Source organism: Panthera tigris, chromosome X (assembly GCF_018350195.1).
Source record: "Panthera tigris isolate Pti1 chromosome X, P.tigris_Pti1_mat1.1, whole genome shotgun sequence".
Lineage (NCBI taxonomy): Eukaryota > Metazoa > Chordata > Mammalia > Carnivora > Felidae > Panthera > Panthera tigris.
In genome coordinates this window covers 6,785,087-6,812,267 of record NC_056677.1, presented here as the reverse complement: position 1 = coordinate 6,812,267, position 27,181 = coordinate 6,785,087, and the positions used below count along the sequence as shown (strand labels likewise).

The 27,181-nt window shown below is 48.9% G+C and overlaps 1 protein-coding gene across 3 annotated transcripts in view; it reads right to left on the bottom strand.

The window, feature by feature from the left end:
- The window catches only part of SHROOM2 (shroom family member 2), a 157,442-nt gene that overhangs the window by 89,838 nt on the left and 40,423 nt on the right, over positions 1–27,181 (bottom strand). The window lies entirely within an intron of this gene.

The window sequence follows — 27,181 nt, the reverse complement described above, 5'->3', positions numbered from 1 at the left end:
CCATCTTGGCGCTGGACAGAAACGAGGGCTCAAAACGACACAGGGCAGAGAACAGGAACGTGGGCAAGGACTCTAGACGCTGTGAGGGAAGACCTCACGATGTGGTCACAGATGGACACAATGGGCCAAAGGAAAGAAGCCAGTGGTGTGGAGGTGTTGTGCTCGAGTGATTCAGAAAATCACGATGGCCAGAGATCAGAATGAAAGGAGGAAAACGACACGGAGTCTAATATCCTATTTCAAAGGGCACGAATCACACGTGCAACTTATCAGTTCTACCCTCAAGAATGGTCCAGACAACAGGACCTGCATGACAAAGCAATGCCTTTTGTTAGACGGGGCAATCCCTGACGTCACCGCTTCAGGCTGCTTAATTTCGGTATTTTACTCATTCTCCCAGAACCAAAAAGCTTCGGAAAGGAAACCTGACTCATCCAGGGGAAGTATCAAGTAGTGAAATAACCTGAGTGCGTATCTCTGGTAACAGACAAGCCCATTGAAAACTGAAAACTTCCACCTAAACGTGTTGGAGACTCAAACAAGTAATAATTGCCAGCTCCCCTGTGACGAGAGAAGCCACGCAAGCCAGGCAGCCCAGCTTCTAGAAGGCTCTTCGGCATCTCGGGACCGACCGGCACCCTCTCCACGGCCAAGATGCCCGAGAGAAAGGTCATCTCGGGTGCAGGGGCGGTGAGGGAGCCCCACAGGAGACACGCAAGCTGTCAGCTAAAACCTGCACCAGCAAAAGTGGAAATGGAGCAAAACCTCTTCAAACAAACAAAAAAAAAGGGCAAACAAATGGGAAAACAGGCTGAAGGGACTGGCCAAGAAACTACAGATCTACCTGAGGAAACAGAGGAACGAAAGCTTCAGGAGAGCCCAGCCTCTGGAGAAGCAGAGGTGAAGGAAGCCCAGCCTAAGATCACACGCCACGTCTTACTGGTGGGCCCTGTCTCCTTACAGAATCCAGAGGGGAGTTTCATCGCTATTTTGGAAATGTAAGCTTTTTAGTAAGTCTGGGAATATTTTTAAGGAGGGAATCTCACCTCATCCAAGTTAAGTGTAACTTTTTTTTTTTTTAAGAGGCAAAATCATTCGCTGGTTATGTATTTTTTAGTACAACCAGGAAAGAGCAAGATATGGAATCCCAGGAGGCTCTGGCTGTCTGGGTCAGCTTAACATTCCACGGGTCAGGGGAGCAGTTTTTACAGCCGACAGTACAAAGCATGCTACGTGGCAATCTGGAGGCACGGTGGTGTATTTCGTGTGTCTCGAACACTGAAAGTTACCTCTCTCCCCACAATTCCTAAAGAAAACCATTCCCTGATCTTGGTGCGCTCAGTTCCTGAGCGTGCTAGCCCAGTTTCCCTAAACACTTTGGTTGTGTGCCGCGAAAAACCTGGAAGTTTGAACAAGTCGTGTTTAGGATGTTAAATTGTGAATTGTGAATGAGGTGGGGAGTGCTGTGATTGAACAGATTGTCGACACACAAGATGCTGATACTTATCTCTTCCTAAGGAAAATCTGCCTCCACATTTCAAGCTGTAAAGTCACCGGAATAACGGTTTACATAAGAGTGACAGACTACATCTTTTTAGGTCTTTGGTATCTGTGTTAAAAACTGTACAAAATGAGGGGCACCTGGGTGGCTCAGTCGGTTAAGCGTCCGATTCTTGATTTCAGCTCAGGTTACGATCTCACTATTTGTGATTTCAAGCCCCATGTCGGGTTCTGTGCTGACACTGTGGAGCCTAGTTGGGATGCTCTCTCTTTCTCAAAATAAATAAATAAACTTCAAGACAATCTAGACAAAATGAAATGTCTGTGTACGGATCATCAAACCACCAACAAAATCTCAATTGTGGAAAGAAAAAAAAAAAACACCTCTTCTTTTTCCTCATGGTCGACAACCAAAATCAAAAAGCAAGAGAAAAGACAAAACGATGCCCCCCTTAAACTAACAAAAGAAACCACAACCCACCTCCTGGGCTTTAGTCTCCCGGTGAGCGAGTTGGTGTTTACTCCGAGGCATTTAAGAACGCGACGGCTCGCTCTGACTATTCTAACACGTTCCTTTCAGCCTCCCTAAAAGGAGAGCTGGTCACGTGAGACCCCGTAAAAAGAAAGGCAAATGTGGCCTGCACAACGGGACCAAGGCAGGTTAACTACCGGCCAGACCCCGGCCGACGAGATACATAAAAGGAAGACACGCCTGGGTGACGAGCTCGTGCGCGGAGGGGGGATGTGGCCAACAAAAGCGTCAAGGCAGAAGTCCCACGGAAGAGGAGGACAAGATCTGGAGGCTGCACTGGACAGCCAGAGACGGAAACCGAAATCTGGAGGACGGCTCAAGCGCAATCGGCAGAGGAGGGGCTCCGCATCTGGCGGTCGGGAGTACAGCGCAGAAGCCAGGCCAGCCGCGCCAGGAGCCAAAGGAGAAGCGTTCCTCCCGAGCCCGGGCCCGGCTGCCCGCCTGCGGCCGGATGAGGCCCGAGCGGGGCCTCCTCTCTACGGGGCAAAGGTCTGGGACAGGAGGACTCTGCAAAGTCCTCAACACCACATCGTCCCTGCATCCGAGGAACAGAGGCCTACGCACGTAAGGGACGGCTTCCGGAAAGCCACATCCAAGGAGCATCTTCTAAACACCCTCGCGTGTCAGAGAGGGTTCAGGCCAGAAGGGACACGAAGACTTCCGGCTCTCACGTTGCCGGTTAGCAACGTGCCGCCTCGGCTCTAGCTCTGCCCTCCGCGGCCTCCCCTGAAGATCCCGCAGAGGGGCCCTGTGACCGCTTCTCCTTGCCGCAGGCACCAGTAAGGACCGTCAGCAGAGGGCACGGGAGGGACACCAGAAGGGGACTCCGTCACCCTTTCCACTTGCGGCCTGTCTTCCTCTATACCTGCTCCCGTGAGGCGGCAGTCACGTGGGCACGGCATCACGTGGGTGCACCCGTCACGTGGGAGAGGCCCCACGTGGGCATGGCACTCACTGGGGCTTGGCGTCACATGGCCTAGGGTCACGTGGGCAAGACAGTCAATGGGCGCGACCGTCACACGGGAGTGGAAGTCACGAGGACAAGGCAGCTGATGGACACAGCAGTCACGTGGGTGTGGCACTCATGCGAGCTCGGCAGTTAATGGGAAAGGCAGTCGCTTGGCGTGACAGCGAATGGGTGTGGCAGTCAAGGGACACGTCACGTGGGCGTGGTAGTCACGTGAGCATGGTAGTTATGGGGGCGGCAGTCACGTGGGTGCGGCATCACGTGGACGTAGAAGTTAACAGGTGCGGCAGTCACGGGAGCATGGACGTCATTGGAGGAGCAAAAGTCACGTGGGTGAGGCGGTTAATGGGCATGGCAGTAATTTGGGCTCAGCAGTTAATGGGTGTGGCAGTCACGTGGGCCCAGCATCAGACCGACGTGACCGTTAATGAGCACAGCACTCATGTGGACAGGTCAGGCAGTCACACGAATGTGATAGTCACATGGGCTCATTAGTTCACGAGTGTGGCAGTCAGGGACTCCACAGTTAATGGGCGCAGCAGTCAAGAGGAAAGTCAGTCATGTGAGCATGGCTTGACACATGTTAATGGATGTGGCAGTCACGTGGGCATAAGTCATGTGGGTGGCACAGCTAAGGGCGGCCATTAGGCCGACCCGCCAGTCACATGGGCGTTGAGTCACGTGGGCACAGCAGTCACATGAGCACGGTAGCTATGGGCGTGGCAGTCACGTGGGCAGGGCGTCAAAGGGACCCAACCCTTAATGGGCAAGGGAATCACATGCGAGGCCTTTATGGCCATCCTCCAGTCACGTGAGTGTGACAGTCACGTGGGCATGACCGTTTGGGGGCATGGCTTTCATGTGGGTGTGGCCATTATGCCCACACGCAAGTCACATGGGCGTGGCAATCATGTGAATGGGGTTGTCACGTGCCCACGCCAGTTACAGGCGTGGCAGTCAGGGACGCGGCAGTCACGTGATCACAACAGTTAATGGGCAGGGCAGTCACATGGGTGTGGCAGGTATGACCGCGCGCCAGTCATGTGGGCGTGGCAGTCACGTGAGCATGACAGTGATGGGCGTGGCGGCCACGCGAAGGTGTCAAAGGGCGCGGCACTCACGTGAACATGGCAGTCACGTGGCTCGCCAGTCACATGGCATAATAGTCACGATCGCCACATTAATGGGCGCGGCAGTCACCCGCGCGTGGCAGTCACCTGGCGTGCCCAGTAGCACGGTGGCTTCCTGGCACGTTCTGCGGATACGCTGGGGGGCGCGGGCGGCTTCTCGGCAAGTTTTAGCAGCGTCACCCCAGTGCCTTCCCCAGAGGCTTCTCCACCGGCACGCCAGCCGGCTCCGGCAGCACCCTTGCCCCGCTCCCTGCTGAGCCTCGAAGGCAGCCGGGGGCAGCCTCCCGCCCGCCTGCGGCTCTGCGACTCCGTGAGTTTGGCCCCTGCCGGGGGTACGCGGTCACACGCGCCCCACGGAGGCCTGACTCCCGGCGGGAGGGGTGGGCTACTTCTAAAGTCTTCTTCCTTCGCTCACCCGCCTCAGCCCCGGGGGTGGTGGCTGCTCCTCATAGCCGGGGTTCTGCATTTACAGTCCTCTTTACTTGTCAATTCGAGTAATTATCCATTAAGAGGTAATAATTTTTTTGTACGGGGTGGGGGGGAGCAAACCTTTCTGTAAAGAGCCGCACGGCGAGCAGTGTTTCAGTTTAGGCTTCGTGGGCCTCGCAGCCTACAGCCAGCGCTCGACTCTGTGCAACCGACAAGACAAAGAACACTGTGTTGTATGTCGCCGGTCTGCCGAATCCTGCTTTATATGAAGCATTTCCTGTCCAAATTACTGAATGGTTTGTCTCCTCTCTGGACACTGACAGATATAAATTCCCCGTGGCAAGTGCAGTAACAGACACCCGCGGGGCCCAAGCAGCAAAATTATATTACGGGCCGGCTAGGGAGCAAGGAGATGATGAGCATCAGCGAAGGATTAAAAGAGGTGGGAGTGTGGGACTCTTGCTCTCAGGATTGTGAGTTCGAGCCCCACACTGGGTGTAGAGGTTACTTAAAAAAATAAAATGTTTAGGGGCGCCTGGGTGGCTCAGTGGTTAAGTGTCTCACTCTTGATTTTGGCTCAGGTCATAATCTTGTGGTTTGTGAGTTTGAGCCCCACATCGCGCTCCGCACTGACAGCGCAGAGCCTGCTTGGGATTCTCTCTTTCCCCCTCTGCCCTTCTCCGCTTTTCGTGCTCTCTCTCAAAATAAATAAACTAAAAAAAAAAAAAAAAAAGCCTTGACTCCTCCATTTACTTAACTAGTCAACTTAAAGTCACTCATTTTTGTCTGTTTTGTCACCTAAAAAAAATAATATTTTGTAAACTCTAAAGTATTACACAAGCATATTCACAAATTATTTAACTTACCATTTGTTGGTGTAACAAGGGGAACTACCTGGCTAGGCTTCAGTGACCTAATGATTCTATTCTTGATTTTTTTTTTAAGTGTTTATTTATTTATTTTGAGAGAGCAAGTGAGAGAAAACATGGGTGGGGGAGGAGCGGAGAGAGAGGGAGACAGAATCCCAAGCAGGCTCTGCACTGTTAGTGCAGAATCCGACATGGGGCTTGAACCCACAAACCTTGAGATCATGACCTGAGCTGAAATCAAGAGTCCCAAGCTCAACTGACTGAGCCACCCAGGTTCCCCCCATTCTTGATTTTAACACTAGGAAATAAGGCTGAAGTGGTAAGGGAGAATGCTTCATTTACAATTTTCCAAGCTATTTATTTAGGTACAATAGTTTCTAAGTCCTTTCCTGAGGCTGTTTGAAAAAGGAAAAAAAAAAAAAAATCCCAAAGCTCAGTTATCCTAGATGCTATTGTTTAAACCTAACTTAAAGTTTCCTTTTTCCATTATTTAGCTATAATAGCATCACAGAAAACTTAAGTAGACAAAGCCACAGTATATAAATGATATTTTACAAAAATTTAGCCTAAGTGGATTATGTAGAAACCAGACCACAGTTCCCCCTTTTCAAAAAGCATGATTTACATGATAAATTCTCAAGATACAAATACTTGAAAATACTTGTGGTTTAAATACCACAGATTTGCAGTCAAGCAAAGGGAAAAAAAGGAACACGAATTTCCCCAGGTGGCCCTTTGAACGGGTTCAATAAGTAAAAGGTGTTTCCAACTTAGGCGTCAGTAGTGGGTCCTCTTGGTTAAAATGGGAACTACATTTTCCAGAATGTCCGTCTCTGTATGGTTCTAAGCATTAGAATGAACCTGCCCAACTATGGGAGGCAGAAGCGATACAGCAGCACTATTCTCTACCGGTGACAAGGTCTCTACAAGGTCACAGTCAGCAAGGGACGGCTGCAGAGGGGCCCAGGAGGCCCCAGGACGTCTTCACAGGCCACTGCTCCACACTGGGGCCGCGAGACCAGTGGCACGCCAGGGGGATGCCCGGCCACACCGAGGGGCCTGCCTCCCTCAGTCTTCCCAAGCCGGGTGGACATGGGTTATCAGAGGCCTTCCTGCTGCCCAACATGCCCCCTGAGGACGTTCTCCCACAATTCCATGAGCTCTAGTTCCTTTAATATGTCTTCATCATCTGTGCGGCTCCCAACGCCTACGTTCCCTGTCGCCCCCTAGCGCCCTCAGGCAGGAAAAGGGAGGGTCTGCCCCCCAGGGCGCACAGTTGCTCAGTGACGTGCACAGGAGCACAGAGTGCCTGAAAGGAAAACGGGGTCACCTGCAGCTCTTCGACGGTGCTTAAACACATGCGCCACAATCTACTCTCTTAACTGTGTTTAAGGCACGGAGCGCCTGGGTGGCTCAACTGCTTAAGTGTTAGACTTCGGCTCAGGTCATGATCTCACGGTTCATGAGTTCAAGGCCTGTGTCTGGGTGTCTGCTATCAGCACGGAGCCTGCTTCGAATCCTCTATCCTCTCTCTCTGCCCCTCCCCCACTGGTTCTCTCTCAATTAAAATTAAAAATTTTAAAAACCCTGTGTTTAAGGTGCACAGTTCAGTAGCGTTAAGTATAAACACATCGTGTATACCCCATCTCTAAAACTTCATCCTGTACAACTGACCCTATATCCGAACAATACCCCAGTCCCCTTCTCGCCACCCCCCCTGCCCCCCAGCAATCACCAGTCTTCTTTCTTTCCGGGAACCCGACTGCTCTAGACACCTTACATAAGTGGAATCATACGGTATTTGTCCTTTCGCCTGGTTATAGCTCTCAAGGTCCATCCATGCCACAGCACACGACGCATAGCAGCCTTCCCTTTTAAAGCTCAATAATATTCCCTGTACATATATGCCTTTTCTTTATTTTTTCTCAATGTTTATTTTTAAGAAAGAGAGAGACAGAGAGAGAGAGAGAGAGAGAGAGCGTGCACAAGCGGGGGAGGGGCAACGAGAGAGAGGGAGAGAAAGAGAATCCCAATCAAGCTCTGTGCAGTCAACGGAGAGCCCAATGCGGGGCTCGAACTCACGAACCGTGAGATCATGACCTGAGCCAAAGTCGGTCGGTCGCTCAACCGACAGCCACCCAGGTGCCCCTTCTTTATTCTTTCACCTGTCAGTGGACACGTGGGCTGCTTCAATGCCTGCAAGTCCTGTAGGCTACATGGATGTGACCACGTGGGATCAATGTGACCACGTGGGAAACCACACTGCATAACCTATACCTCATCAGTGTGACTGTATGTTACCCAACGGGCCCATACCACAATGTCCACACCAGCATCATCAGTGACACCTAAGACCCCAGAACAACCCAGATGTCCAAAAAGTAAACTATGGGACGGCTCATGGTGGAATACCATGTCACACTTCTCTACCTCTGACACTGGGGCTGGGTAATTCTTTGTTGTGGGGGGTCGTGCTGGGCGCAAAATATTTACTAGCAGTATCCCTGCTCTCCACCTACTAGATGCCAGGACCATCCGTCACCCCGATTTGTAACAACTAAAAATGTCTCCAGATATTACCGAATGCCCCCTAGGGGACCCCCCCAAAAAAATCACCCTTAGTTCAGAGCCACTGTTCTAGAGAAAGGATTAAGTATCCGGGACAACCATGCCAGCTCTCGTGAACATCTGCACGAAAAGCAAGACACCGCCTAAATCCCATTTTCACGCCTGCCCCGCAAACCCCATCCACCGTGGTGAGAGGCAGACAGCCTCACAGGGACAGGCTCTCTGGTCACTGGCAGCCACGCACAAGGCCCATCGGGCCAGGTGGAGCCACCGTGTTTAATGAGGCCCATCATTACCATGCAAAGCGGGCCTTGTCGTTCTGGGCACCACGGGTCCTGTCCCAACATCACACACCCGCAACTAAGAAGCCTTTGTTCTTTCTCCCCACAGAAAATGGTCTTTCTTGTCTGCGGGCTTTGCTGGCCAGGTCCCCTCCATTCAGGCCGCCGCCCCCATCATGGACATGCACACACTGTACCTGGCTCGCTCCCGTTGGACGCCACACAAGCCTCCTCCTGCCTCCGCCGCGGGACTGGCGGCCCTCCTCCTGACCTCTCCGACACCCGGGCTGCATTGCCAACCACTGCTCTGAACCCTGTTGATGGGCCTCTGCCTCTGCTTCTAGCCCCGTGGCGGGACTAGCCCGTCTTTGAGAACAAAGCCCAGGTGGCATCTTTGTTTAGTCCCTCCTATACCAACGTCTGTTGCAAGGCAGGAGGCAACACTGTGGAAAGGGCGAACAGAGGAAGGGAACCAGTGAAGATAGCCAGGTTTTTGTCTCAAGCCCTGCCTTCATCCTAAGGACCGTGGGAGGAAAACCCCACTACAGTCCTTTTTTTTTTTTTTTTTTTTTTTAACATTTATTCATTTTTGAGCCACAGAGACAGCATGAGCAGAGGAGGGGCAGAGAGAGGGAGACACAGAATCCAAAGCAGGCTCCAAGCTCCAAACTGTCGGCACAGAGCCCGACACGGGGCTCCAAATCACAGACGGCGAATCACAAGGACTCTGAAGTTGGGTGCTTAACCCAGGTGTCCCCAGTCCTGGTCTTTCAAGTCAGTCTTAGAAATCTCAAGACTGGTTGGGGCAAAACCACCCCAAGCATATATGTATGTATGCATGCATGTATATTCTAATTTATTAATTTATTTAAAGTTTATTGAGAGAGCCAGAGAGAGCACAAGCAGAGGGAGGGGCAGAGAGAGAGAGAGAAAGAAAGAGACAGACAGAAACAAAGAGACAGAGAGAGAGAGAGAAAGACACAGAGAGAGAGAGAGAGAATCCCAAGCAGGCCATACAATGTCAGCACAGAGCCTGATGTGGGGCTCGAACCCATGAACTGTGAGATCATGACCTGAGCTAAAATTGAGTCGGACGAGCCATCCAGGCGCCCCTCTCTCAGAGCTTCTGGAAACAAATGGTGGGAACATTAAGTGCCGGTTAAACAGAGATGACTGGAATTACTTAGGTTTTCAGTTTTCAAAGTAGAAAAGCAATCTCCAAGAGCTGATAGGCAATCACGAAACAGGAAAAGGAACCGCTGGACATTAGAACAAAGTGTCCCTGGCTTTTCAGAACACACGGCTGTTTATTTTTAATGGACGTTCCCAGCCTACTGCCATTTCAAAGAAACAGCGCTTGTCCCTTCAGATAACGCCGCCCCTGTGCGACCCAAGAGACGCGCTGCTCAGAGGGAACGTGGCCAAAGTTACGTTCACCTTTCCTTTGGGTAAACTCAGAGCTCCCTTAAAGCCTTCGCTTTTTGTGCTGGGTAAAATATGGATGATCTCCTCCATCACAAGGGCTGTCTTTCTGCTTGAAAAACTCTTTTTTCAGTGATGTTGGCGGTGAATGAATGTTTGTGTCCTCCCCAAACTCACATGTTGAGCCCTGATGCCCGGTGGGACACTCCCAGGCGGGATCGGGTCATGAGGGTGCAACCCTCGGGACTGGGATTAGTGCTCTTCTACTAGACACCCCACAAGCTCCGTCACCCCTTCCCTCATGGGAGGACACCGTGGAAAGACAGCTGTCTATACAGAGGGAAGAGAGCTCTCTCCAGACACCCTATCTGCCACCACGTTGAACTTGGACTTCTGGCCTCCAGAACTGCGAGAAATAACTATTTGTTTACGAGCGGCCCAGTCTGTGGTATTGTTGTTAACATTAGCCGGAAGAGACAAAGGCAGATGTCAAAGGTCCAGCCCACAGGGCCTCGCTGAGCCCTGCGGGAAGAACACGAAGCCCTGACTTGCACAGCAAGTGCTCATAAGGTCGAGAAGGGGCCGCGTGTACAAAAGATGCCGCTCGCGGAAGTGAAATCAGCACTCAGTGGGAGCAGGCCTTTTTTTTTTTTTTAATTTCTCCTAAATCTGACCATCTGGATTTTTATCGATAATTTCCCTAGGACCTCAAAGGCTGGCAGTCCTTGGCTTTTAAAAGGGAGGTGAGTGAGGGCCACCTGGGTGGCTCAGCCGGTTGAGCGTCCGACTTCGGTTCAGGTCATGATCACATGGTTCGTGAGTTCGAGCACCGTGTCGGGACCTGTGCTGACAGCTCGGAGCCTGGAGCCTGCTTCGGATTCTGTTTCCCTCTCTCTCTGTCCCTCCCCCACTCATGCTTTCGCTCTCAAAAAATAAAAAAATAAAACATCAAAACAAATTTTTAAATGAGGTGAGAAAAAAAATCATTATCAGAAGGTCACATACACGTAACCACGCACGCACCTCTGGTCGTCCTCTGTCATACACGCCTCTTCACCTGTGTCAGAAGCCACGGCAGCACGCGGGAACCCTACCCCCCAGGCGGTCTTCCTCATGTCCCTTCACCCAGCATTCTGCCACTATCCCTACCCGCATGTCCCCTCCTCCCCTCTCATGTGGGCTCCCTCAGCACTCTAGTCAAGCACTGAGTTCTCCAGGCCCGACTGTATCTTCCAGGGCGATACCCTCCCACCACTGGTGAGCATCAGTCTCTGGAGGCCAGAAGCCCTGCTCTCCCCACAGTAGGAATCCGCCACAGGAGGGGACGGCCATGTTCCCCTGCAGGGAGGGTGGCTGTGCGGTGGTCCTGGCACAGGGGACGGAAGCAGGCGTCAGCTGGAGGCCGCATCAGGGTTTTTTTGTTGTTTATTTGAGAGAGAGAGAGGGAGAGACCAAGAGGAGGGGAGGAGCAGAGAGAGAGGGAGAGAGAGGATCCCAAGTAGGCTGCATGCTGTCAGTGCAAAGCCTGATGTAGGGCTTGATCTCACGAACCATGAACAGATCAGGACCCGAGCCGAAATCAGGAGTCAGGCGCTTAACCGACCGAGGCGCCCAGGCGCCCTGTGAGGCTGCATCAGAAGCAGACACATCTGGGGCCCCCAAGAAAGAACACACGGGCCCGCAGATGCTATAGCTACCGTGCAGACAGCAGAGAGAGACCCGAAGAGCCTCGGGGCCCAGGAGGTGGCCAGCCACGGGTGGGAGCCGGCCACGCACCAGAGCTGGGTGTTCGGGCAGCACACTCAACGGTCTAGGTCGCCCATGCTCCCGTGACGTGCCTGCGGCGAGGTCCTCAGAAAACCAGAACAATCCAGCCAGAAGACATGGATGCTTTCAAATGAGTCATAATTCTTTAAATATCCAGAGCAAGGTGCCTGGTTCAGTCAGTTAAGTTTCTGACTCTTGGTTTTGGCTCAAGTCATTATCTCATGGTTCAAGAGTTCGAGCCCCACGTTGGGCTCTGCACTGACAGTGTGGAGTCTACTTGGGATTCTCTCTGTCTGTCCCTGCCCTGCAAGTATGTGATCCCTTTCAACATAAATAAAATTAAATAAATAAATAAATAAATAAATAAATAAATAAATAAATAAATGTTTTAAAATGTTATTTATTTTGAGAGGCATAATTTATCATGTCTGAGAAACAGGCTAAGAAAACCTACATGTCTTGCTTACTGATGTTCGTATTTAAGGGGCACCTGGGTGCCTCAGTCAGGTAAACATTCGACTTTGGCCGATAGCACGGAGCCTGCTTTGGATTCTGTCTCCCTCTCTCTGTGCAACCCCCACCCCCGCCCCAGCTTTGTTCTCTCTCTCAAAAATAAACATTAAACAAAATATTATATTAAAAAAAGAGTAAGACAAACTGCACATACCCTAAAGAAAAAAAAAATCCAGCAGCTATGAGGAGTCATCACATTTCTGTTTGTCTAATGCCTGTACTCTTTGATGGCAAAGACTAATGGTATAAACCACTGTAAAAAAAACCCAAACAAACAAAAAACCAGAAAAACCAAAAAAACAAAACAAAAAACCCATAAAAGAAAAAACTAAAAACCATGGATGGAAGCAGGGTTGATACGTACAAAATCTAATTGTTCTAGTATAAATGAGACTACATGAAAGCAAGTTTTTATTACACTAAACACATTCCTCAGCTCATGAGTAATATTATTTATCCACAGTGAGCTGAAGTTAGCATCAAACCAAAGTTAGCCAAACTATTATCTAATTTGGAACCCTTCTCAATCATGAAAAAGAAAAACACTGGAGATTTAAGCTACTCCAGTCCTAATGAGATTGCATAAAAATCAGAAAACTCTTTGCTGACTTTTTCCAGTGGCCAACTTGTCCAGGCAAAACCTTCAATGCTTAATGTTGTTTGTTTCTCCCAAGTTCATTCATAGCTTTGGGAGCAAATATGGAAACATTCTAAAGTCTTAAGAAAAAAAAGAGACTCAAAATAAAAGAACTTAATTCTCCTGGCACAGTAGTGGCCACAGCTTCAGCCAAGACAGAGCAAATTCAGAGCTTTTTTTTTTTTTTTTAAACCTCTTTATTTAATGTTTATGTTTGAGAGAGAGTGGGGAGGAGGGAGGGAGGGAGGAAGAGCACGAGCAGGGGGAAGGGCAGACAGAGGGGGCACAGAGAATCCAAAGCAGGCTCCATGCTGTTAGTGCAAAGCCTGACATGGGGCTTGAACCCACGAACTGTGAGATCTGAACTGTGAGAACTGTGAGAACCTGAGCTGAAGTTGGACGCTCAACTGACTAAGCCAGCCACTCAAGGAGCCCTAAATTCAGACCTTTTGGTTGTGGCTTGGGGAGGGGGGCGTACAATCTTTTACTAGATGTTAGAATATGCTGGGGTGCCTGGGTGGCTCAATACATTAAGTGTCCAACTTGGGCTCAGGTCATGATCTCACAGTTCATGAGTTCGAGCCCGCATCGGACTCTGTGCTGACAGCTCAGAGCCTGGAGCCTGCTTCGGATTCTGTCTCTCCCTCTCTCTCTGCCTCTCCCCCACTCACGCTCTGTCTCTCTCTCAAAAACAAATAAAAACATTTAAAAAAACATTAAAAAAAATATGCTTCATAGCCCACTTCCAGTTTTTCCCAAGTTAAAGATTGAATTACTCACCAGTTAACTAAACACACTGAGTTAATTTTACACGCTTAGTTTATGATACGTAAAAGTGTGCAGAGGCAAGGCACACAGGTAGGAGCCCCAACACACCTCCAGGTTGCGTACGTTGAGGATAGAGGGAGTCACCACCTCTTCCAGGGTCTCGGTGGCTTAACACAATATGGCAAAGCTCTCAGCAAAGTCATTTTTTAGGCTAGCTGCAGCCTGGTGTTATTCTGTCTCTTGTGCTTTATCCAGTCCTTTTAGGGGAAAATTTGATGTAAAGTGTATATTTGTCTGTTAGGACTGATGCGGGACTACTTGGGATTTTACAATCACTGTTCAAAAGAGCAGGGAAGCAGCTATCTCCCATGACAGACTATAAAACAAATTCTACCCAAGGATCTGGAAAACAAAGGCAGCTTAGGAACAGTGACCGATTCCAAATACAGCTAAAATATTTTACACAACAGGAAGAGGTTCTTTTCACTGTATTTGACATGTAGGACATAAGACAGAAATGCCACTTTTTCTCTTTATAAAAGAGTGAACAGCCTATGATTTGAAAAAAAAAAAATTAAAACCTAAGTGACAAAAGTCAACAATGTTCTTGCTCTCATTTAAAGAGGGGTCCTTGGGGCGCCTGGGTGGCTCAGTCAGTTAAGCATCCAACTTGAGCATCCGACCTTCAGCTCAGGTCACGATCTCATGGATCATGAGCTCAAGTTCCCCATCAGACCCTGTGCTGACAGTGTGGAGACTGCTTGGGGATTCTCTCTCTCCGCCTCTCTCCGCCCCTTCTCCACTCTCTCTCGCTCTCAAAATAAACTTGAAAAAACAAACAAAAAATGGCCATCCCTCCTTGCTTAGAGTTCATTAAAAAAAATTTTTTTTAAATGTTTATTTTTCAGAGAGAGAGAGAGAGAGAGAGAGAGAGAGAGAGAGAGAGAGAGAGAGTGCGCGAGCAGGCTGGGGAGGGGCAGAAAAGGGAGACACAGAATCCGAAGCAGGCTCCAGGCTCTGAGCTGTCAGCACAGAGCCCGACGTGGGGCTCGAACTCAGGAACCGTGAGTCCAAGTCGTACATTAACTGACTGAGCCACCACCCAGGTGCCCCTATATGTATTCTTTACAAGAGTTCTTAGGAAGCCACTGTGGCCAAAACGTGTACTTGTTCAATATGAGGGTTCCCTAAGTAAAAAATAAAGATATAAATACACCTGAGACACAGCATTGCAGGAATTTCTTCCTAACCCCTATCATCAGAGGTTTTATTACAGTATACCCAGCCAGAAGTGTCAGCAACATACAAGATTTAAAAGCACAAACCAAACTAAAGAGCCTGGGGAAGAGGGGAGGCTTTCCTTAAGGTGTATACCTTAAAAAAAGGTATAAAAAAAAGGTATAAGAAAAGAAAAGAAGAGAAAAGAAAAAAGAAAAGAAAAGAAAGACAAAGACAAAAAGACACCGGTTTCTTCCATTCCTTCATCTGGGTTACAAGTGTGGCATACTATGTGAAAACTCATCAGTGCCTATGCTTACAATGTGAACAGTGTTCTATATGTAGATTATAACTCAAAACCAAGTTGTATCGTATTTTTAAGTTTATTTATTTATTTTGATGGGGGTAGGGACAGAGAGAGAGGGAGAGATAGTACCACACAGGCTCCACACCGTCAGCGCAGCGCCCGACAAGGGTGTGGGGGGGGGGGGGAGAGAAGGGGGGGCTCAAACGCATAATCCAAGAGATCATGACCTGAGCGGAAATCACGGGCCAGATGCTTGACGGGCTAAGCCACCCAGGCGCCCCTCGCTCTCTTTTATGGGCTGAACTCTGTGCCCCAAAGACAGATGCCCAAGTCCTAGTTCCAGGAATTGGGGATGTGAGCTTATTTCGATTCAGGGTCTTTGCAGATGGACTCGATTTAAGAGGAGATCATACTAGACGAGAGTGGGCTCTAATCCAACGGCTGACGTCCTTACGAGAGGGAAATTTGGACACAGACACCCAGGAGAGAAGACCACGCGAAGACAGAGGCCGCAACTGGAGGGATGCATCCGTAACCAAGGAAGGATTGTCCCCAGGAACCTTCAGGGCAGGACGGCCACTGACACCTTGACATCTGGCCTCCAGCTTCCAGAACTGAGAGACAATAAACCTGTTTAAGCAACCTGTTTGCATCTCTGGGACAGCCCTGGGAAAGGATACATCTTCCTTTTACAAAAAGGAAAGGGTATGACCAAGATGGGAGCAAAGACCTTCTGCCACAGTGACTTAAAGGTTCCAGAATAAGACCTGGGCTTTCCCAAGAAGCCACAGGAGCTCCTCTACTGGCCGTCTGCCGTTCGGAGTCCTGGCAGGGGAATGGGGACATCCTGACCTTCCACAGGATCATGGATCCCCGTCACCCCCCCCAACCAAGGAAAGACTGAGGGGGCTCCTTTATGAACTGGTGGTACCAGGGTTAGGGTTAGGGTTAGGGTTAAGGTACCCAAGAAACACCCACATTTAAAAAAATTTTTTTAATGTTTATTTTTGCGAAAGAGACAGAGTACAAGCAAGTGAGGGGCGGGGGGGGGGGTGGGGGGGAGACACAGGATCCAAAGCAGGCTCCAGGCTCTGAGCCATCAGCACAGAGCCTGACACTGGTCTCGAACCCATGAACCATGAGATTATGACCTGAACGCAAAGTCAGACGCTTAACTGAGTAAACCATCCAGATGCCCCGACATCCACATATTTAAAGGAAAATGTTAATGTTTATTTATTTTGGAAGACAGAGAGAGCGCAAGCAGAGGAGAGGCAGAGAAGAGAGGGAGAGAGAGATCTGAAGCAGACTCTGTACTGTCAGCACAGAGCCTGAAGTGGGGCTCGAACTCACCAACTGTGAGATCATGACCTGAGCCGAAATCAAGAGTCAGTCAGGTGCTTAACCAACTGAGCCACCCAGACACCCCAAGAAACAGCCATATTATAACAGGCTTTCCTTTCCTCTTAAAACAAGTAATCTGCAAAGCCCAAGAGGTACATTCTCAGAGCTTTGAAAATACTTTCTGGATTGTTTTAAATTGCATGCGGGGGGCGGGATAAGGCAGATAATAGGACCACATCATCCACTGTTGAAAACTCACAGGCTGGATGCCAGGGACTGAAGAAAGAACTTAAATTTCCAGCTTTCCCCAGAGATGCAAACACACACTCGGGTCAAACCACTGATCTTTTCTGGGCCTTTGTTTCCTTACCCATCAAAATCAGCAATTCAATCCCGACTGTACTTCACATCTTTCAGCTTTACAATCTCAAAACTCCAATTCTACAGTCATTCTTACCCTGGGTCTAATTCAACAGTCTTGAAACCTGCAGTTCATGCAGATTTGTGCATTGGTAAGGCATGAAGTGTGTCCCAGGGGACACTGCGTGTAGCAGAAAGCAAGGCTTCAACAGACCCAGCTCAAACAAAGATTCAAGGTGTTGGCAATAAGAATTAAGCCACAGATGTTATGAAAAGGTAGCAAGGATCGAGACAGATGCTGAGCAGGACAACTCTTACACGTGGCGTACCCCTGGGGCTGCAAAGGCAGAGAGGAGGGAGAAGGGTCCTTCTTCACCTGGGTGGCTCAGTCGGTTGAGTGGCCAACCCTTGGTTTCGGCTCAGGTCATGATCTCGCGGTTTTGTGAGTTGGAGCCCCGTGTGTGATTCTAACAGTGCAGATTCCCTCTCTCTCCCTTTCTCTCTCTGCCCCTGCCCTGCTCACTCAAGCTCTCTCTCAAAAAATAAACAACAACAACAACAAAAAGCAGAGCATGGAAAATAAGTCTAGTTAATTGAATACTGCAATGAATCATCTTTAGTGGAATGTGTTGCCGGGAGGTACTGCTGGGTTTCTGCCACACAGCCTTTTCTCGGGCACTAACCTCCCCAAGGTCTGAATGGCTCGACCGCTGATGGTCACGTCCTGCACTCCAGTAGATCCCTATCTTCACGAGAGACTGCCTTTAATGAGCAGGCCCTTTCTGCAGGGCCATAACTCTTTAAATGAGCAGAATGAAGCAGTGACAGGCTTCTTATCTAATAGAGTGAACTCCTGTTAATTCAAAACTAGAAGCTGAAGGGATAAAACAGACTCTAGTCGCCTCAGCTCTAATCCCAGGCTACAACCAATAACAGTTTTACTACAGAAGGTTTTCAACCTCTTAAGTTTTTTTTTCAAATGTTTATTTACTTTTGAGAGAGAGATACAGAGCATGAATGGGGGAGGGACAGAGAGAGGGGGAGACACAGAATCCGAAGCAGGCTCCAGGCTCCGAGCCATCAGCACAGAGCCCGACGCGGGGCGTGAACTCACAAACCGTGAGATCATGACCTGAGCCAAAGTCGGACACTCAATGGACTGAGCCACCCAAGCACCCCTCGACTTTTATCTTTATAAAGGCAGAACAGAGGTAGCACAGAAAGCAGAAGCTGAAAGAATACAGTATTCCCAAAGAGTGAGAGCTGCAGTATTCTGACAGAGTGCATAGAAATTCTGTACCTTTCCACATCTCTATATGTGCATCTGAATGATGGCATCGTCTCCACACAGACCTTGTAGGAAAATGCTGGAAGAATGGGCAAGGAACTCAAACATCGGAGTGGCAAGAACTGCACTGTTGTTTAAGCTCCAGCCTGTCGGCTGACTCGTTAGCATGAGCCACACTGATCTGACCAGGTAATCCCCAGACTCTGGATCATTGAGGGCTCTGACGGGAAGGGTCTGGTTCTCAAAAGCAAAGTGAGTTCTATTACAAGGATGTAGGGAATCATGGAAACCACAGCACTGGAAACTGCCCCAGAAGGTTCCAGAAAGTAAAGAGGAGGAAAGTAGGAAGTCAGGCTCAGGGCAGAAACCGGCTGGTCAAGATGCAATGAATAAATATGTATTACATATGAATGAATATGTATTATGTATATTAAGTAGCCGGGACTACTCAGCAATACAATGAACTCTCGATCCAGGAACCTGGACAAATCTCTAGAGAATTATGCCCAGTGAAAACAGCCAATCCCATTTAGCTAGTATTCTTGAAATACAATTATAAAAACAGTGGCTAGGGCTTAATATCAGGAAGGGGCTGGAGCAAAACCAGTGCGGGTCCTCATGGTGATGGGAAGGTGCTGTATCTTGACTGTATCCGCATCAGTATCTGGTTGAGATATCGTTACTAGAGCTTTACAAGGTGCTACCACCAGGGAACCCTCTATCTTTTGACATTGGCAAATGAATGCACAGTGACTGCAAAATAAGTATTTAATTAAGAGGAAAAAGGAAAGACTGGCTAAGAGATCATGAGACTACCAGGGCTCTACCAGGGACAGGAAGCCAAGAGATTTGGTTGACCCTTAGAAGGGCATGGTGACAAGCAGGGGTTCCTCTCGACAAGACCTAAGAGTGGGGAGATTTTCGTAAGGAAATGGGGGTGCTTTGAGAAAGGGGGAACGTGAGCCAGTAAAGCAAATAGCATAGACGTCTGCACACTTCTGAGGATATGGTGAGCTCTCTCTCTGTAGCCAAGGAGCAGGGGACTAACTGTATGACCTGAAGTTGCTTTTATTATTTGAGAGAGAGAGATAGAGAAAGCACGCGACAGAGAATCCCAAGCAGGCTGCACACCGTCAGCACAGAGCCTTCCACAGGGTTTGAACTCACGAACTGTGAGATCATCACCTGAGCCCAAATCAAGAGTTGGACGTTTAACTGACTGAGCCACCCAGGCACTCCCGAAGCCTCTTTTAAAAATATTCCCAGGGCTCCTGGGTGGCTTAGTCGGTTCAGCACCCGACTTCAGCTCAGGTCATGGTCTTGTGGTCCCTGAGTTCGAGCCCCGCATCGGGTTCTGTGCTGACAGCTCAGAGCCTGGAGCCTGTTTCAGATTCTGTGTCTCCCTCTCTCTCTGCCCCTCCCCCACTCATGCTCCGTCTCTCTCTCTGTCAAAAATAAACAAACATTAAAAAAAAATTTTTTTTAAATATATTCCCATGGGGATGCAAGCTGGTGAAGCCATTCTGGAAAACAGTATGGAGGTTCCTCAAAAAACTAAAAATAGAACTACCCTATGACCCAGCAGTTGCACTGCTAGGCATTTATCCACAGGATACAGGTGTGCTGTTTCGAAGGGACACATGAACTCCCATGTTTATAGCAGCACTATCAACAACAGCCAAAGTACGGAAAGAGCTCAAAAGGCCATCGATGGATGAATGGATAAAGAAGATGTGGGGGCACCTGGGTGGCTCAGTTGGTTAAGCGTCCAACTTCGGCTCAGGTCATGATCTCGAGGTCCGTGAGTTTGAGCCCCGCATCGGGCTCTGTGCTGACAGCTCAGAGCCTGGAGCCTGTTTCAGATTCTGTGTCTCCCTCTCTCTCTGACCCTCCCCCGTTCATGCTCTGTCTCTGTCTCAAAAATAAATAAACGTTAAAAGAATTAAAAAATAAATTTAAAGAAGACGTGGTCTATACATATACAATGGAGTATTACTCTGCAATCAAAAAGAATGAAATCTTGCCATTTGCAACTACGTGGATGGAACTGGAGGGTGTTATGCTAACTGAAATGAGTCAATCAGAGAAACACAAATATCCTACGACTTCACTCACATGAGGACTTTAAGAGACAAAACAGATGAACGTAAGGAAAGGGAAACAAAAATAATATAAAAACAGGCAGGGGGACAGAAGAGACTCTTAAATATGGAGAACAAACTGAAGGTTACGGGAGGGGGTGTGGGAGGGGGGATGGGCTAAATGGGGAAGGGGCACTAAGGAATCTACTCCTGAAGTCATTGTTGCACCATATGCTAACTAATTTGGATGAAAATTTTAAAAAAGAAAAAAGAAAATTAAAAAAAAATAAATAAAAATAAAATAAAAAATAAAAAAATATATATTCCCCAAATGACTCTACCCAAGTTCCATTGATACAGCCTGTCATTCATTGTCACAGACACTCAGGAGGCTGTTAGGCACTGAGCCATGGAAAAAACTAACCGGAAGTTATGGGGATCAAAAGAATCCCAGAGCGTGATCTCTAGCACATCGCACCCATGCAGCCCCCTTCTGACCTTCTAGGCAAGCACACTATTAGGTTTTCATAGCATGGAAGGCACTCAGTTTTTATAATAAACAAGTACATTTTCCAATTTAATTGACAGCTAGACACTATATCAGTTAACACTTCACTGATACGAATTTCTTTACTTCAATGAAACACAAAGCCGTTGGAATTAGATGTCATGTCCTTCTGAGCTTAATAAGAGGTCTTTTTAGTAAGAGATTTTTAACTACAAGCTCATTCCAGTACATAATTTAATGGGCCGTTTTCATTTTTTATTTTAATTTTTTTTTTAACGTTTTTATTTATTTTTGAGACAGAGAGAGACAGAGCATGAACGGGGGAGGGTCAGAGAGAGGGAGACACAGAATCCAAAACAGGCTCCAGGCTCTGAGCTGTCAGCACAGAGCCCGATGCGGGGCTCGAACTCATGGACCGTGAGATTATGACCCGAACCGAAGTTAGCCGCTTAACCGACTGAGCCACCCAGGTGCCCCTAATGGGCCGTTTTTAAATGAACACTCCCTTGAAACTGATAAAGCCTGTCCTGCCTTATTTTCGGTTCACTGCTAGAAAGGCTTATGAATATATGATGGTAAAACTGAAATAATGACATATTGCCGGAGTTGAGGACAATTATGAAATTGTCATTTAAATCCAAATCAGAACCAGGGCACCTGGGTGGCTCAGCCGGTCGAGTGTCCAACTTCGGCTCAGGTCGTGATCTCGGGGTTCGTCCCTGGTCACGCCCCCTCACCTTACTCAAAAGCAAATGGGCAACACACGTGTGAAGCATTTGTTTTGAAAATCTTTTAAAATTCAAGAACCGTATGAAACATTTAAATAGGGTAGAAGAGAAAGACCGGATCCCCTCAAGCCACTGAAGGTTTGATAAAACAAGGAGACCCCAAGTCCATGAATTTTCATGTTGAATCACCTGTAGTCCTTCCTAAATAGGGGTCTGGGTTTTGTAAAGTTAGGAAGCTGCAGGGAATACTTAAGAACTAAGTCCAGGAGCACCTGGGTGGCTCAGTCACTTAAGCGTCTCACTTCGGCTCAGGTCGTGATCTCATAATTTGTGAGTTCGAGCCCCATGTGGGGCTCTGTGCTGACAGCCTGGATTCGGATTCTGCTTCGGAGCCTACTTCGGATTCTGTGTCTCCCTCTCTCTTTGCCCTGCTCATGCTCTGTCTCTCTCTCTCTCTCAAGAATAAACAAATAAACGTTAAAAAAAATTAAAAAACCTAAGTCCAGCTGACGGCCAGTGTCTGACTTCATACTTGTCTACCATCATCCAGCAGGAAAGTAGGAACATGCACAGTAACCTGAACCCAGAAAACAAAACTGCGTATCTTCCTGAAGTCATGACCTCTCCCCGGCACCAGTGACAGACATAAAGGGAAGTGGGGGGCCAGGAGGGGCGGGGGGCGGGGGGCGGGGGGCGGGGAGTGACAAGAAAGTGATGGCTCTTAGCAAAACCCAAGTGTGGGAGACCAGAGAACGATGTGGACACTGGCGGGGACTTCAGTCTCTGCAGTGGACAGCCCCGCAGGTGCTGTGGGGTGGGGAGGGGGGGAATGAGCCAACAAGGGACGTGAGGTTACTCTGTGCTGGAGCGGGTGGCAGGCGGGGGGGGGGGGGCAGCCCAGCCTGGACCCAAGATGTCCATCTAATGAACACGTGAGGGCCTTGGGTGTATGCGTCTCAAATGCCAGAATCGTTTGCTGATGAGCAGAGTGGCGTTCCCTTCAAGGGCTCCCAGCTGTGAGGGGGAGGAAACCACAGACCCCAGGACCCCCACCAACCCAAAACGCTCACAGAACGTACGGACCATCTGCTCTGCGTCCATCTGTTTTAAACACCAACACGCACGCTTTCATACAATGTACTGTATCCGTACCTCGTTAAACCGCATACAGCAGTCACCATTCCTTTCAACCTTGGGAAAAAGCACCCTGTCTTGTCTGTCGGCTTGTGTGTCCAAGTGCTAGCTGACAGGTTGGCCAAGTTCACTATCTGGGTGATGGTCAGCCTTGCTCTGTCTTCCCATTAGCGCCTCCACTCCAGAGGAAGATACGTGGACGGGATGGGGTGAAGGAGAGGGGGACTCAGCCCCCCACTTCCGGCAGAAGGCTCTTAAACGAGGGGCCGATAAGGACACGCTCTAGGCAGCCTGTAAAACTGACAGTCACCCCGGAGGAACTGGCCCCGCAAGCCCTTAGCGGAGGGGAGACCTCCTCTACCCCACAAAACTCCAAGAGATGCCCATGTCACATAGGAAGGGCTGGGAGGCCACCAGTACCCCCCGCGGGAGAGCCAAAGATGTGATGCCACATCTGAGGCTGCCTCTGAAACCAAGGCCATGGGAAGCTGTGTCTCCCCGGAGCGAGTCACTCACTGGGAGATTGGAAGAAAAGCAGAGCGTGTCGCAGAGGGAACGAGATCAACCAGAGGAAGCAGAGATGGTGAGCGTGTACCAGCTTCCACGGGGACCGCTCCTGCCAGCGGGCACCTCCAGCCTCTCCTCTGGCATGTTTGCTTAAGCACAGCGGGTACTCCCTGCTTCCTGGGCCCTCAGATGCCTGTGGCTTGCAGCACTGTCACACCAGCTGTCTGGGACTGTTTGGAGCTGCAGAAGATTAGGGAGGCAGGGAGAGACGCCTTCACCATGCTCCCGTGTTCTGTATTTCACACATATACACACTCTCTCTCCCTCTCCCTCTCTCCCTCTCCCTCTCTCTCTCTCTCTCTCTCTCTCTCTCTCTCTCTCTCTCTCTCACACACACACACACACACACACACACACACACACACACACACACCTAGCTTGTACTGCTGGGCAAATCTTCCAACCCCAGAGACATTCCCGTCTAAGTGGAAGCTCATTTGCTCTGGCCCTTTAGGTGATCAAGGTACGTGAATGGAACAGAAGCCGTGTGTTCCAGGAATAACAACAAAACACCCTTCACTCAATGGCTCACTCATGCAGGACACTGGCTGGGCGCTCGGCATGCGTTGTGAAACCTTCCCACCATGTGGGACATGCACCTGACCACCCTCATCGTGGAGATAAACAGATTCATGGGGTTAAAAAGTTGGTCAAAGGGCAGTTTATTCAGCTCAGAGATATGAAGTAGCTCGTTCAAGGTCATATATCTAATTAGTGGTGAACCATTAAAACATATCGTATGGGCTCCCTCTATTTCCTCTCCCGATAACCTTGTAGCAGAAGATTTTATCTCCTAGAACTTCTCTCTCAATTTTACCTCCTAGGACGTCTCTCTCTAGACACCTGACTTAACTTCAGTAACATACAAACAGCCGTGAAGAACACACAAATTTGGGGTCTGCTGTGACCCGGCAATGGACCGGTGAATTCATGAATGTAGATTTCCATCCTCACATTTGCCCCAACGCATATGGGGCATTAACCCCCCGATAACAGAAGCTTCTCAAATCCGTAAGAGATTCCTTCTCCCGCCCCTATCCTGCATTATGGGCAAGGAGAAATGCAGCTACAGATGCAAAGGTTAAAGAAAAACTATTTTAAAAGTTAATTCCAGGGGCGCCTGGGTGGGTCAGTCGGTTAAGTGTCTGACTTCGGCGCAGGTCATGATCTCCCAGTCCGTGAGTTCGAGCCCCGTGTCGGGCTCAGTGCTGCCAGCTCAGAGCCTGGAGCTTGCTTCGGATTCTGTGTCTCCCTCTCTGCCCCTCCCTCGCCTGTGCTGTCTGTCTCTCTCTCTCAAAAAAAAAAAAAAAAGTTAATTCCATTGGGACATGATTAAATCAAAGGGGAGACATCCTTAGAAGAATCAGCCACCGCTCAAGGACACCGGGGAATGCTGCGTCCAGAAGCTAACGCAGCATTTTTGCAGGACATCAGAACTCAGGCTGCAAAATCACTAGTGAGGATAAGAACAGTGATCATAGGTCAGGACTGGCCAAGGCTTGCCACACAGTCTTCTTAGGAACAGCACCCTTTATACAGCTGGATGCTGGTCGGTCACTCTCCTGAGCTACCTAATTATTCCACTAGCTACCCTCTTCCACCTTTGATCAGACTTCAATTTATCTGGAGGCCCCCAGAACACTGCATCTCTTGTGTTCATCTGTGAATATCTTAGTATGTTGATACTTTCCAGTCACCTGTGGATTCACACAGCTAGTACCAAAAAATCAATCAATCAATCAATCCTACCTCCTTTGGTGCACACTGTGTCGCAGAGCACTGTGGTCACTCACTGCAAAAGACTTGGTAAAACAGCATTTCTTTCAGAGACCAGGACGTGCCCTGCAAGTCCCTACAGTGAACATCACTCCCTGAGCACTTTATCTTGTGCTTCAAAATGAACCCCAACCTGTGAAGGGCCTCATTCCTTGCCCTTGGATTTGAATGTTGTCATTCTGGTACACCAGGCTTATTCTACAAGGAGATTTGCCTGGATTCCCGAATACTGAGCTGAGGCCAAGACAAGCACAGAACAGTAAGTACAGTTAACTGCTTTAAGAAACCAAAAACACAGGGCACCCTGGGTGGCTCAGTTAGTTAAGTGTCTGACTCTTGGCTTTGGCTCAGGTCTTGATCTCACGGTTCGTGGGTTTGAGCCGCGGGTCAGGCTCTGCACTGACAGTGCGGAGCCTGCTTGGGATTCTCTCTCTCCCTCTCTGCCCCTGCCCTGCTCATGCACGCACTCTCTCTCTTGCTCTCTCTCTCTCAAATAAAGAAATAAACATTAAAAAAAAAAAGCAACCCAAAGACAAAACCCAACAGATCAAAAGCAATATTCTATCACTTGGATTACCCTTTTATAAGGGGGAAGTTGATATGTCTTGGGGAGTCCAGATTCCATCTATAAAGTTCCATGAAAGGAAATCAACCGCAGAAGCAGCTAGCGTGCATCTGAGCACTATACTGAAGTAGTTACAAAGTGTCTGCGAGAAAACAATAAATCTTCTGGAAGGCAGACCCCAGCCACAGAGCAGCCAGGGGTGGGCTCTGAGGCAACAGATGTCAAATCTGTGTTCAAGATGGCTCATCTCTGGGGAAGGATGAAAAGGGACCACAAGGATGTCAAAGCCACTAAGAATTTTCTAAAGTCCCCTTACACACACACACACACACACACACACACACACACACACACACACACACGAGCCTGTGGTTCAGCAAAGAAAATGAGCTACTATAGCTACAATCTCCTAAACAGAAGAGTGAAAAAGCTGGACACGAATATATTTATTTCGTTTACATAAAGGTCAAATAGAGGCTAATCTATGGTGTGAAAATTTAAGACACAGCATCTTCAGGGGAGAGGTTCAGTGGCACCTGTGGGGCCTAGAACATAGAAACAGGAAAGTTCGATGTCTTGATCTGGATAATGACTAACACAGCCGTGTTCACTCCATGAAAATTCATCCAGCTGTTGTCCTTTTTTACTTTTCTGAATGCAAGTTCTACTTCACTACCAAAAGATACATATTAACAAATAAAGAGCACCTACTATTTCATAATAATAAAATAAAATAAATAAAAGGAAAATAAAATAAAAAAACAGCAATAACATTGAGAGAACATATAGGAGCTGATCCCCAGAAGTTCTTTTCTAGATGGGATCAGCTCCTTCTTGGGGTGCAGACTGGCACCTCCATATACCAATGTTAGGTTAGTGTACATCATTACCATCACAATGCGGGTGTCTGGGAGCTGCAGTCCAAGAACTGTATCCAATGACAGGACAGTTCATTCCCTAGGTAAGACGCCTAGGGCCCCTGGGGTCAAGGTTATGTTGACTGATAAAAGGCACCTCAGCAAAAGCATCAGGAAACCAGGATGCCAGCCAGCCCCCCACCCCCCGCCGCACATTTTGGCAGTTGTGGGACCGGAGACATGATGGCCAGGGGAGCTAGTGGGGGAACAGCACAGGAGAATATTCACAGAGCGGGCTACAGGGAAGTAGGAACAGGACAAAGCCAGACACCCACCACCACTGCACTGCCTTCCGCAAGGCTGGAGAAACGGACAGCTGAACACGGCAGGGCTCCCGGTTTAAACATGCACTTTCCAGCTTATGGTGAGGCATCGAGGTGAGGCATAAATTCACCTCTCGTTACTGGTTCCCTGACAGTAACCTGACAACACCAGTGAGCCCTGAAGAAACGGATGTTCGGATCATCCGTCGTTTGTCCCGATGCAAGTCACTAAATGAAACATGTTAGAGAATTCCTCTATAATTAAACCACAATAGAGCTTTAAGGGTACAGTAAGTCCAAGTCTTATAAAGTTTTCTGATCTCCTGGACAAACACTGAAAACGAGAAAGTGAGGCCGGGAGAAGCCTAGAAGCTCACAGGTGAGCCCACCCTCTGCCAAGGGGTCTGCGAGGCCGACCCCTCTGTTCTGGGTTTGTGCCCAGCACAAGAAAGGGCATCTATTCCCTGAAGCCCCCCTCCAGAGCTCCCTACCCACTTTACTGGCCGGAATGGAAACACATACCCACTACCAAAACAACAACAATAAACCACTGGAAAGACCAGTGGGCCCCCCCTAAACCAGTCAGGTCCATGCCCAAAGCCTGACACAGCCCAGGAAGGTGGGAACTAAGTGGGTACCTCGGGAGGGAACGGATGCCACAGGGGCAGCCAGTGTCCTCCGAGGAATCATGTATACATGAAACAAAGCATCAGTATCAGGCCATACAAGGTCACAAAGCAAA